We start from the raw sequence: 13,309 nt of genomic DNA on the forward strand, positions 1-13,309 counted from the left end.
CAGACATTAAAGGTATAAACCCAGTAGACTGCATGCATTACATTCACCTTGATGAAAATGCTAAAACTACTAGGGAGATGCAACGTCGGTTAAATCCTAACATGAAAGAAGTTGTTAGAACTGAAGTCCTTAAGCTATTAGATGCAGGTATCATTTACCCAATTTCTGATAGTTCATGGGTCAGTCCTGTGCAAGTTGTCCCCAAAAAGTCAGGAGTCACAGTAGTTACGAATGCTGATAATGAATTGATACCCACTAGAGTAACTACAGGATGGCGTGTATGCATTGATTATAGAAAGTTGAATTTTGTCACACGTAAAGACTATTTTCCTTTACCATTTATTGATCAAATGCTTGATAGATTAGCAGGCCATGAATTTTATTGCTTTCTAGATGGCTACTCAGGATATAATCAAATTCCCATAGCACCAAAAGATCAAGAGAAAACTACTTTCACTTGCCCTTTTGGCACATTTGCATATAAGAGAATGCCATTTGGATTATGCAATGCACCTGCTACATTTCAACGATGCATGTTGAGCATTTTTTCTGATATGGTTGAACGATTCCTTGAAGTCTTTATGGATGATTTTTCTGTTTTTGGTGACTCGTTTGATCAATGTTTACATCATCTAACACTAATTCTGCAGAGATGTATCGAGAAGAACTTGATCTTAAATTGGGAGAAATGTCATTTTATGGTAAAACAAGGTATTGTTCTCGGTCACATCATTTCGAGCAAAGGTATTGAGGTTGACAAAGCTAAGGTGGATCTCATTTCTAATCTTCCTCCACCCAAAACAGTCAGAGAAGTAAGATCTTTCCTTGGGCATGCTGGTTTCTATAGACGTTTCATTAAAGATTTTAGCAAAGTTTCTAGACCCTTATGCAATCTACTTGCTAAGGATGTACCTTTTATCTTTAATGATTCATGTCTTGTGGCTTTTGAAAAATTAAAGCAGTTGTTGACATCATCACCCATCATTCAGGCCCCAAACTGGAGCTTACCATTTGAGCTAATGTGTGATGCATCGAATTCCCCACGTTATTTACTATGCTATTATGACATTAAATGATGCACAGTTGAACTATTCAACTACTGAAAAAGAAATGCTAGCAGTAGTGTTTGCATTGGAAAAATTTCGATCCTATCTCATTGGTTGTAAAATAATTCTATTCACAGATCATGATGCTATTAAATATCTTCTCATAAAGAAAGATGCAAAAGCTAGACTAATTCGTTGGGTGTTACTTTTGCAGGAATTTGACTTGGAATTCAAAGATAAGAAAGGGACAGAAAATGTTGTGGCGGACCACCTCTCTCATCTCCATTTTGACACAATTACAGAGCCATTAATATTGAATGAGTCATTTCCAGATGAACAATTAATGAGTGTGGAAGTATTACCTTGGTATGCTGATATAGTTAATTGAAATTATTTTTTGCATAAGTGTGTTTGTTTAACTATTAAGTTTTCTCTTATCATTGTTAATCGTGAGTCTCATACTTAGACCGTTCCTCCTGAACATTCTTAAACCACTTCAACGTGTCAAAACTCATCTCAAAAGGCAGATTCAATTTTGTAAAACACATCGCATTTGGGCTCTACAACCACCAGAGTTAGTAGCCTATGTTGAGGGTCTAGAAAGCCAACTCAGAAATATTGAGAGAAGTGTCTACGACATCCAGTTGGTGCTTGAGGTAAATTCAATAAGAGGACGATTTTAATTTTCTTTGTGTGTTTTAATTTGTTTTTCTGTTTGTGTGCTTTAGTTTGTTACCCCGGTGAAGTGGCGGATAACGGTACTCCGTGACAATCAAGTCGGTTACTTCAGTTTCCCATAATAACTGATATTCTGAGGCGAAGGTATGGACAGAAACGAGATTCTAGCAAAACTTCACAAGCGATTCCCTTCACTTCCTCAGAATGCCCTCCTTACGATATATAAAGCTCGGTCTGAACGCATGCGATTGCTCATAAGGAATAACATACTTGCTGATATCCGTTGGTTAATTGAGGCGAAAGTACGATTGACAGGTGAGTTACCTCCAAAATTTATTGCATACATGCCTGGTTGTGGTAAAGGAAATTATGCAAGAAAACGACGAGCTCGAAGAATTTCTGTTGCTTGTCATAAGTGTGCCAGAGTGAGTTGCAATAAAAACCCATGTTCTTTAGGAATGATGTCTGATAACAGGGAAGATAAGATTCAATTCATTAGGGATGGCTTGAATAAGGAGTCATTAGATGATATCCTTTTGTCTCTTGAAACGCATCCCAGTGGATATGTGCAAGGAGCGATTCTCCAGTTATGGCCATTATTCCAGAAAGAACATGCACGATATAGTCTCGGGAATCTGACTATAAACGACCCTGTTTGCCAGTTTATAAGAAAACTGGATAGGAAGCCTATCCTCGACCCATAGAGGGCGTTCAAGCCGTTTCTGGACGTAAAACCAGAGGAAGATGTGAGCCACAGTCGCAACTACCTGTAAATATCCTTTTACTTTATTGTTATTTTATTTCACTATTGTCTTATTGTTTGCTTTATTGTCTTTAATAATTTTATTACTGTTTGCTTTTTCCTTTTTACTGTTTTCTTTTTAACTTGCGAGCCACGTGCTTTACGCGTTATTTGACACCGACATATTACCTCATACACAACCATGACCCACTATCACCGAGACTCTTAAATGTGATTTCTTTTTTGTCAAGCACTCACAAATTATTTTTGAGAAGTATCACAATGTCAGCTACTCCCAATAGACAATTCAAGAACATTTGTGTGCTTTCTGGATTTATATATGGTAAACATAAAGAGTTCGTTGAGGCAGCCATCGATCTTGGTCGAAGCATAGCAGAGAGAAAATTACACTTGGTGTATGGAGGAGGTAACTGAGGGTTATCAAAAATGGTCTCAGAAGCAGCTTTTATCAGAGGCAACCAAGTGTTAGGCATCATCCCAAGAGCCCTAAAACCTTTGGGCAGTTCGTCTGACTCATCAACTGGAGAAGAGTTAGTCGTCTCAGGTATGCAAGAAAGAATAACTGAAATGCTTAATCATGCTGATGCTTTTATTTTCCTTCCAGGAGATCTTGCAACACTAGAGGCACTTATCACACTAGCATCTTGGGCCCATCTGCACATCCACCAGAAACCCATCAGTTTGTTAAATGTCAATAACTTTTATGATGGCTTTATCGCATTTCTTAACCATGCAATAAAAAACTATTTCGTTCCTTCTAATGTGAAAAAATTTTTTATTTGTGCTCACACTGCTAATGAGCTACTTGATCTGTTACAAACTTATAGACCGGAGCCAAACCCCTGGACCTTTGTGTTGGAGCGTCCAAATAATGATGGTAACAGTAGCAGCAGTAAGAAGTACAAATTAGATTTAACTCTCCGCCTGTAAATATTTTCTTCTGTGTTGCACCACCCAGGTGATGTCTTCTAAACTCTACTTCTTTCATTTCAAACATTGAGGACAATGTTTCGTTCTGGTTGGGGGGAGGGAATAGTCGACAATTGTGGAATTTTGGTTGAGTTTTTACTAATTTTTTGTTGTAGAAACTAACTGTTGCTAACTTTTTGTGTTGAAGATGGCTGAATATGGAGTGTAATGACTCTAGAAATGCATCTTCATCGTTTTAAAAAAAATTAAAAAAAAACTTTAAAAAAAAATTCAGACATTTTCTTTTTCTTTATTATGTGTTTATGTTTATTTTTCTTCTTTTTAATTTCTCCTCTATAAATATACATTTTCTAACTTTTGAGTCGAAGATGACTGAATATGGAGTGTAGTTCCTCTAGAAACGCATCTTCTTTAAAAAAAATAAAAAATCATTTTCGTTTTCTATCATTTTACGTGTAACTTTTCTAATTAGTTTTTATGCATCATTTTCACATTTCTGCATGCATATTTTCCTTTCATGCTTAGAATAGGTTGGGGAGTAGAATGTTGTTTGAAAAAAAAAATTGTGTGATTTCTTTTAACATTGGATGACATGATTAATTTCAAATTTTAGTATTTGTATTATCTTTGGTCTTAAGTGATGTTACGTTATGTTTGCTACTCTACATGTTGATGTCGGAGACAAATGTGAGTTGCTTGAAGGAATGAACATGTCATAATAAGTACCAAGTGAGTTTTTGAGCCTATTATTTTTCTTGGAGAATAACCCTTTTGCCCACTCTTTATACAGCTTAGCAGTTTATTATTTTACACACGATCTCTAAATTGCTTTTGAGTTAACCCTTAAAAAAAATTGTAAAATAAAAAAAATGTGTGTTGTTACATTGGGAGGCCCATCTAACTAGTAGATATAGATGATTATTTAGAGCCCTAAAAGACGAAGGAAAGGCCATCTTTGATCCGTTTGAGCCTTTCTAGCCATCCCTTTTATTAAATATCCATAGTTAACCCTTTTGAGCCTTTAAAAAAAAAAACATTTTCTTTATCAACTTATCATCTTGACCCACTCTGATTTGGAGTATTACCCGATGTCTTATAAGTTCCATCACCTATTTATGTTTGAGAAAAATGTAAATAATTATTTTGTTCAGTGAAGTTATGCCAAAAAAAAAAAGAAAAAAAAACAAAAGTTGTTTCAAAAGAATAAAAATAAAAATAATAGGTGAAATCCACCGTGCAACTTCAAAAAAAAAAAAAATTTCTCTGCATTTTTCTCAAACATACACTTTATTTTCCTTATTTCCCTTCTTTGTTAGCCATGTCCCTAGCCTACGTTACGTCCTAATAAAAGTCCTTTTTGATTTTATAGAACTATAGTTTGAAGTAGAAGCTAGTTATATGGGCTAAAAAGATGTAGTGGTGCATATAAAAAAATAAATAAATAAATTGGGTTGACTAACAATTTTTATTTGACTTGAGATCGTATTATTTTTAAGCTGAGGGCATATTTATTTCATCTTGATGAGAGCATGTGATATCACTTCTTCATTATTTTCTCTCAATTACCATTCATTGGAGTGACTATTTTTATTGGGTTTAATTTCTTTGTGAGAGTGTCACTACTTCCAGTGAGATTTTGGGGTTTGACATGTCATTCTTGAAAGTAGCTATAACAAAGTCTACTGGGCTGATTCATGTGGATGGTTGATGTGGGTGTGATGTTACTTTAGACTGGAGATAATACTTATACTTTTATTTGATTGCTATCATTAATCTGATTGAATAAACACGAGTGTTTCTAAATTTTAAAAAAAAAAATTATTTTGAATTTGAATTTTATTTTCGCTTCATTTGCTAGGGACTAGCAATAAGCTGGTTGGGGGTGTGTTGAGTGTTAGAAAATGCATATTTATAAAGGAGAAAACCGTCATTTTACATTTCAAGTCTTACTAATAACCCTTACTTTTATGTATTTAACCTTCTTGTGATTTAATTACATGTGTTTTATTTTAATTAAGTATTTTATGTATTTTAGGGGCATCATAGTCATTTCACAATAAACGAGAAATCAGATGACAAAACGGACATCACTTTTGAACTCAGGACGGTCGAAAACCTTAGGAGGAGCATAAAAGGAAAAATGGCACTGTTCACATGTACGGTACTATTCACGTGTACGGTACTGTATACGTTACTGTTCACGACACTGTTCACATAGACGGACCGATGACGTGGCATTGACTGATGAGGTGTCACGATCCTGTTGGACTAAAATTCTTATATACTGTTGATGGTGACGTGGCAGCATATCAGTGGACGAAAAATCTCATATACGGTGCATGTATCACACAGGATTATTTTCAACCAAACCGTGTTACTGTTCATCCGGGTCAAACCGCGTTACTGTTCAAAGTCGGGTCAAACCGTGTTACAGTTCATCCGCGTGGTCAAACCGTGGACTGTTGACTGATGACGTGGCGCAATCCTGAGCGTCCAAACTGTTTTTAATCCGATGGCCATGATTTACTCCATGTATCTATAAAAAGGGGGCCTCTCCCCCCTAATTTGATATCTCTGAATCCATTTTTGGGATCCATTTTCTGTAATTCCTTCTCCATCTTGTATTTTCTTCGTATTTTAATAAATTCTCATTTTGCCCTTAGTTCAACTATGAGTGGCTAATTTTCTTTCAAGTTTGGGTTGAAGATGAAGTCTCAACATGTGTCATAGGCTTAATTTGGTAAATTTATTTTCTCTTCCCCTCTAGTTTTTGTGGATGATTTGACTTTTCGTCGACAAATAATAATAGTCTTGTCTAGATACCGCCTTGGTTACACCGGCTCTCTAGTATAAGGTTATTATTATTTGGCACGATAAGCCCTTAGCACCATATTGATTAGAGCGTGGTTTATGAGGTGTGGATTCCCCCCTCATGATTTAATTGGCATTAATACGGATTATTTAGCCCATGATGCATGTTGATACGGATCCAGATACCCAAGTACGTCATTTCAATAGATTTCTCTTCAATTTATTTCGCCATTGCAAGTCCAATTTTAGAATTTATTATCGCCATTTCAATTCCAATTTTAGGATAATTTAAATCACTTCCACCACAATTCCAACCACCCATTTACAAAATTAATTCTACATATAATTAAAATCCACCTCCTCGTGGGATCGACACTCGTCACCATTGATCTATACTACAATAGATTCGTGCGCTTGCGAGTTCATTAAAATTTGCACAACAGCTTGGCTTGGGGCCTTGTGCCAAGTCTTGGCAGCATATGGGCGGGCTTGTGGTCAGCGCGAAAACAAAGCAGAGCTGGCGCATTGCCTGGGGCGCGGCAGCAAGGCGTACGCAGTAGCATGGGCGCAAGCAATGCTGGGCAGCGAGCGCAAGAGCGTGCGTAGGTGGCGTGCGCAGCAACTCGCAAGACTGAGGTGCAGTGGGCACGTGGACATGAGGCCAAGGGGCGTACGAGAGCGAGGCGCTGGGGCGTGCGGACATGGGGCGCGCAAACACAAAGCGCTGGGACACGGTGACATGGGGCATAATAGCGCATGAGCAAGCATGGCATGGGGTGCGCGAGCGTGGTGCTCAGCAACGCGCAAGTCAATTGCTGGATTGCGTGGGCAGTTGCGGGATTGTGTCTTAGTGGCGGGCCAAAGTGCACACCAATGTGCAGCGATGTGTGGCATGCATGTGGGGGCCGAGTCATGCGAAAATGTGAGGCGTCGTGCGTGGACTATGGGAGGACAGTGACTGTGGAACGTAGAGCATGGTTGGTTGCGATTCTCCAAGAGGTGGACCTAAAATCAAGCATGAGTGGGAGACATGGCCCTGGAACACTAGAAATAGGGAAACATGAAGAGTGGGCAGCGGCGGTTGTGCCCCACAACTTCCTTATTTAGAGACTTATGGGCATCGATTGCCTTGTTCCTTGGGGGAGTGGAGATGTGCTCCCCTTACATGCTTAGTGGGAGCGTAAAAACTTGGGGAGGGATTTGAGGTGGCGTGTGGGTGGCGCGCCACCTAGCCTCAACAAGCAGGGGTGTCACTTGCAAACCATGTATATAGATAGTGATGAGGTGTATGTGAGGGTGCATGAGTTTGTTGAGCATTGTGTCCTTGTGCAAACATTACTTGAACTATTTGTAAATCTTTTTCTTGTTGCGGACTAGAAAAGTTTGGGGTTGGTGCCTCTATAAAAACCAATCCTTGTATTTGGTGTTTGTGTGCGTGGTTGTTCTTTGTGTTGGCGAGAAAACGCTCTTGCGTAACCTCCTCTGTACGAGTGTTGACGCGCTTCCTACAAATCGCTTTCTTTGGGCTTTTGGGTTGGCTGGCTAAATAGAGTCTTAGCGCCATCAAGCGAGTTGTCACACGTATTTTGAAAAAGGCCAGTGACAGATGGCATGTCAAGCTTTTTACTTCGAAACAAAAATTGTATGGTTCGTTGCTTATAAATTCATTATATAGACAGGGATGGAGGCTTTATAGGACCATAAGGGGCCATGACACCTACTAGCTCTTGAAATTTTTTTGAAAGTTTTATATGCAATATTAAACATTAGTTTTAAAAATATCAATTTGTCCCCTGTACATTTGATATATAAACTTACTATATATAAATCTTATATTTTGTGAAATAAAATTACAGTGGCTCGATTGTTTGATTTTCATTTTATTAAATACTTTTCCATTCTAACAAAATGATAAATAGCCTTGTAAAATTTGATAAAATTTGGGCCCAACTTTTTTATCTTATTTTGCTAATCACTTTTTCATTTTATTTTTCATTTATAACAGTTGCCTTATTTATCAATCAAAATTACTGTAACTACAAGCAAAATTCTAAAATTTTCAACACTACACCTCAACCACAAATAGAAGATTTGTCTAAAATTAATCTATTGCAAATAATTGAAGCTTGAACAAGGTTCCCTTAGAAATTTACTCCAAGTTTCGTCCTTAGATATAGGTTGCATCTCATACACTTAGGGTGCATTTGGCACACTGTATTGTATTATGCTGTATTGCATTATTTTAATGCTGATGTATTGTATTATGTTGTATTGCATTAGCATTGTATTATAACAATACTGTACAATGTTTGGTGCTACATTGTACTGTATTAATTTTTAATTAAACTATATTTGGTGTTACATTGTATTGTATTAATTTTTATGATTAATTTAATTAAATAATTAAAAATTATATTTATTAATACTTAGAAAAATAATAAATATAGAAATCTTAATTGTAGAAATTTAACAATTTTTTAGTAAATATTAAAAATTAATGATTAAATTTCTAAAATTTGTATTATAATTATGATAAAATAAATTTATAAAATTTAATATTATATGTAAATAATAAATTTAGATTATAATTAATATTATAATTGTTAATATAAATTAATAAATTATTATTCAATAATATTAAATTATATTTTAATTTACAATATATTATTATTTTACATTTTAATATATTAATAAATTTATAATTTAATATAAATAATTATAAATATTTAAATTTGTATAAATTTAAATAATATTAATTTTAAAATTAATATTAATGTAAATAATATTATAATATTCATATATTATTTACATTAATCATTAATCATTAATAAATAAAATAATATTATCATATAATTTATTTTATATTTTATTCATTATATTAGTATTTAATAATAAAATAATTTATTTTTATAATATTTTAATAAAATAAATTTGCCTCAATGGAGGCATTAACTGTTGCCTCAATTGAGGCAAAAAGCTTCCGCATTACACAAACCCGAGGTTCCCTCGGGTTTGCGTAATGCAACCCCATGCCTCATTATGCTGCATTATAATGCAGTATAATGAGGTCTCAAATTTTGCCAAACATTTTCTTGGTAATAAACTAATGTGAATAGTGATATAATACCACACAATCCCATGCACCAAACACGCCCTTAAGGATATGGTATGAATTGTCATTTATAATTTAACCACGTAGATGACAACATGTTGTAATTAATCCTTTGGAGTAAAAGTTATATCACCAAAAACAATGGTATCTTCAATTAGAGCCCCTCAAGGATGTAAAATATCATTTACAATTAATGACAAAGACAACATGCCAAAATCAGGGGCGTTTCCAGGACTTATTATTACCCCGGGCTAAATTTTAAAATTTATATTTTGAAACAAACATAAAAACTTATAAGTAAAAAGAAGTACATTAAATAAGGGGGAACATTAAGAACTCTATCCCCATAAATACGTATTATAAACAAAAATAATTATAAAAAAAGAGTAGAAAACAAAAGATAATTTAAATATCAAAACACTATTTTTCAATTATGGAATCTGATGCTGCAACTTATAATAACATGTAATTATATAAGGATTAAGAAATCAATTAAGAATTTCAAACTAAAATAGATTAATATATGTAATTACAATCAATTAAAAATTACAAGTAAAACTCTTATGTTCGAAATCAAGTATTAAATTTCCAGGCTTAATAAATTAAACAATTAAAATTTATTCATCCATTCAAATTATAAAAGTATTATTAGTTAAAAGTTTTAATAATAAACTAAACTCAATTCAGCAAAAAAGGTACTTGGATGCTGTTGTTTCTTTATCAGGTGCTCTATCTCTTTTTAAAGAACTAGATGTTGATAATCCTTCTATCAAAAACTCCTTAAAATATTCAAAATTTTATTTTCTAAAATAAAATAATGTTGATAATTCATATAAAAAATTTATGAAAATGTTGATAATTGTTACTATATGTTGTTTTATAAGTATTTTTAATATCATTGATGATGTTATATTAAATTGACATACTTTTTTTTCAATTAGAATTTTTTAAAATAAATTAAACCAGTAATAAAATTTTAGCCCCCTAATATTTACAATCTATTCAATAAATATATAATTTAATCATTTTATAAAATAAGTCACTAAATTCAATTGAAAATAATATAATCGAATTACGTACATATTTGAAAATAAAATAAAACCCTATTATTATATGAAATTGATGAAAACATAAGGGTCATTGAGTTAGGGACATATTTGAATATAAAATAAAAACTCTATTGTTATACTAAATTGATGAAATCATAAGGGTAACTGAATTATGGACATATATGAAAGAAGTAAAAATTCTATTATTTTACTAAATTAATAAACAAATTTTTCTGTACAGCTTGGTCTAGCCCACGCATAGATTCGCTACTGGCTGGAATTATTCTCAATATTTATATGATAACCTATTTATTTATTCAACATATTGATGACATGACATATTATTCATTAATTAAATTATTTAAATAAAATTAATTTAAGGTAAGTTGTTTTACATCAGTACGTCTAATAAATTACACTACAAGAAAAATGGTGTTCAGTAATATGAAAACAATATTAAGTTTGTAACAAAATTTGCCCTAATACTTCTACACCTTGACCTTCATTATTTTCCTACCTACAATCATGGCATGACATATTGAACTAGTTAGTATGCTACATAAATTAAGTCTTGGACATTTAGAAGAAAAAAAATACTCATAAATTACCTTATTATTGCATGCTACAATTAACTTGGCAACATATTTGGTCCACTCATCACGAAGTTATAGAAGATCATCCATAGTGTACTCATCACATCCCTTAAACTTCAAATCTAAATACTAAGTCAGTATATGTTACAAACTTCAGAACCAAAATAGTATTATACAACCAACCGCTCAATATTTTCTAGAGATTACAAAAAGAAAGAACATACAAATAAATAGTACCTCACTGAACAGTACCTATTTAAGACGCCTAACAAGCTCAAAATTAATAGTAATCATTTTTATTATTTAAATATTACCTTAGAAGCACAGCAAAAGACATTAAAAATTAGTTAACTCCACCAAATTCACAATCACCAGTATATAAGTAAATAACTAATTAAACATGGTATTAAAATAACAAACGCCTCACCAAGGGATGCAACATGTCTTCGTAACCCAATCACGCGGGCACTTATTTTTGGTACTCTGTCATTTAAACCACTGAACCAATAGACAATCTAATTTGGCCATAATAGATGTGATTAAGTAGTTTACTGAACGCTAAACCATCCTTTATAAAGAGAGGAAAAAAAAACCACAGATCATATCAGCACCTACAAATTGCTCAATAATTCTACTTCGAAGATCTACATCGCACAATGCATTTAACAAAATATTAAAGAAACTTATAGAGAAACTTACAATGTTTTCAAAAATGATCAAATTTCAAGTAATATCTTGAATGTACTTCATGACACAACACGTACATCTAAAGGTACTAGCTTGACATAGAAGCCAAGCATTACAAAATTTCCAAATGGAAGGCAAGGTCTAAAATTTGAAGTCAATGCATCATTAATAGGGCTAACTAGCAAATAGAAAAGCTATTATTACAAAATTCATCTTTTGAGTTATGGATTATAATAATAATTAAAAATACTCAAACTTAATTAGACTAGAAATCTTAGATTTTCAATTTCAGAAACAGATCCTAATAATCAAGATATCGCTTCATTAAACACAAAACTCAAATAAATCGTAAACCCTACAAATCGATAATGGGGCTAATTATAAATTAAATTATTTCAATAAGAAAAAAGATAAAAGAAAAAAAAAAGACGAACCTTTAAGAACATTCTCAAATACAATGAAAAAAGATTTATGGTTTTGGTATTTTATTTGCAGTCACAGTGTGGACACATATTTTTTTCTCCCTAAAAAATATCAAAAGTTAGCAGATTTTCACTAATCAAATTCAATTGGAAACATTGACAACATGAGTTTCAAACTTTCTTTAAAATTTATTACTTCTTGAATGTTATGAAAACTTATAGAACATATTTAGACATGTCAATGCTTTACATATAAAATTCTCATGTCTTTTGCACAACTCTATATTAGGTTTTTGTGTGATAAACTATAAGTCAAAACTACTTATGAAACCACAATAGCAGCAATAGGTTTTTGGATATTTATATATTTAAATTACTAAATATATCGGAATGATACTTTCTAGATTTTAATATGATTCAACAACATATTAAAATTTGAGGAATCATATCACATTCGTTTTTTGCCTCTAGAAGATCAATGACTAATAGATAAAGGGCCGTGGAACTATAAACAATAGGTGGTAACCTCTTTTAATTCATGAGTAGAGCACTTGAACTACTTAGAAAGAACTAGTTGGGACAATTCAAATAGAAAGAAAAATTGACACCCATCTTCTTGGAGAACCAATCAGGAGACATATAAACCCAGCAATCCAAGTTTTGAAGGGAGGCGGCCATCATTCTGATATCATTAGGCTGATGTTTTATAAGATCAAAAGTTAGCGAAATATTCTATTAAAGAACTTACTACAGAAGTAGCAGAGTTTGAAAAATCATTAAAAATAAATTACAAGTTCAATCAATCTGAAATTTCCTATATTTGAATTATGCATATAGGAGTTTAGTTTTTCCATATTTCTGCTTATTCCGATGCTGGTAGACCATTCGTTTGCAACACCAAATATAATATATGAGTAATTTCTAATAAACTTGGACAGCAACTAATCATTTTGAAAAATCCATTAAAAATCAAATACAAACCCAATTCAATCTAGAATTTTTAGAACTGAAATGATACACATTTACCTTTAGTTTCTCCAAGTTTCAAGTCAATCAAACATCATTTAATCAAGTTTTGAAACAACGAAGTTTACAACAACCCATCAACCCTCAAATTTTTTTTTTGTACAATTCCATAAATTATTAATAAAATTTTTACCTTAAAAATCATGTTTCTGACATCTCGAATATCATCAATCCACATGTTTAAAGCAAAAT

This window comes from Citrus sinensis, chromosome 2 (assembly GCF_022201045.2).
Source record: "Citrus sinensis cultivar Valencia sweet orange chromosome 2, DVS_A1.0, whole genome shotgun sequence".
In the NCBI taxonomy this organism is placed as follows: domain Eukaryota; kingdom Viridiplantae; phylum Streptophyta; class Magnoliopsida; order Sapindales; family Rutaceae; genus Citrus; species Citrus sinensis.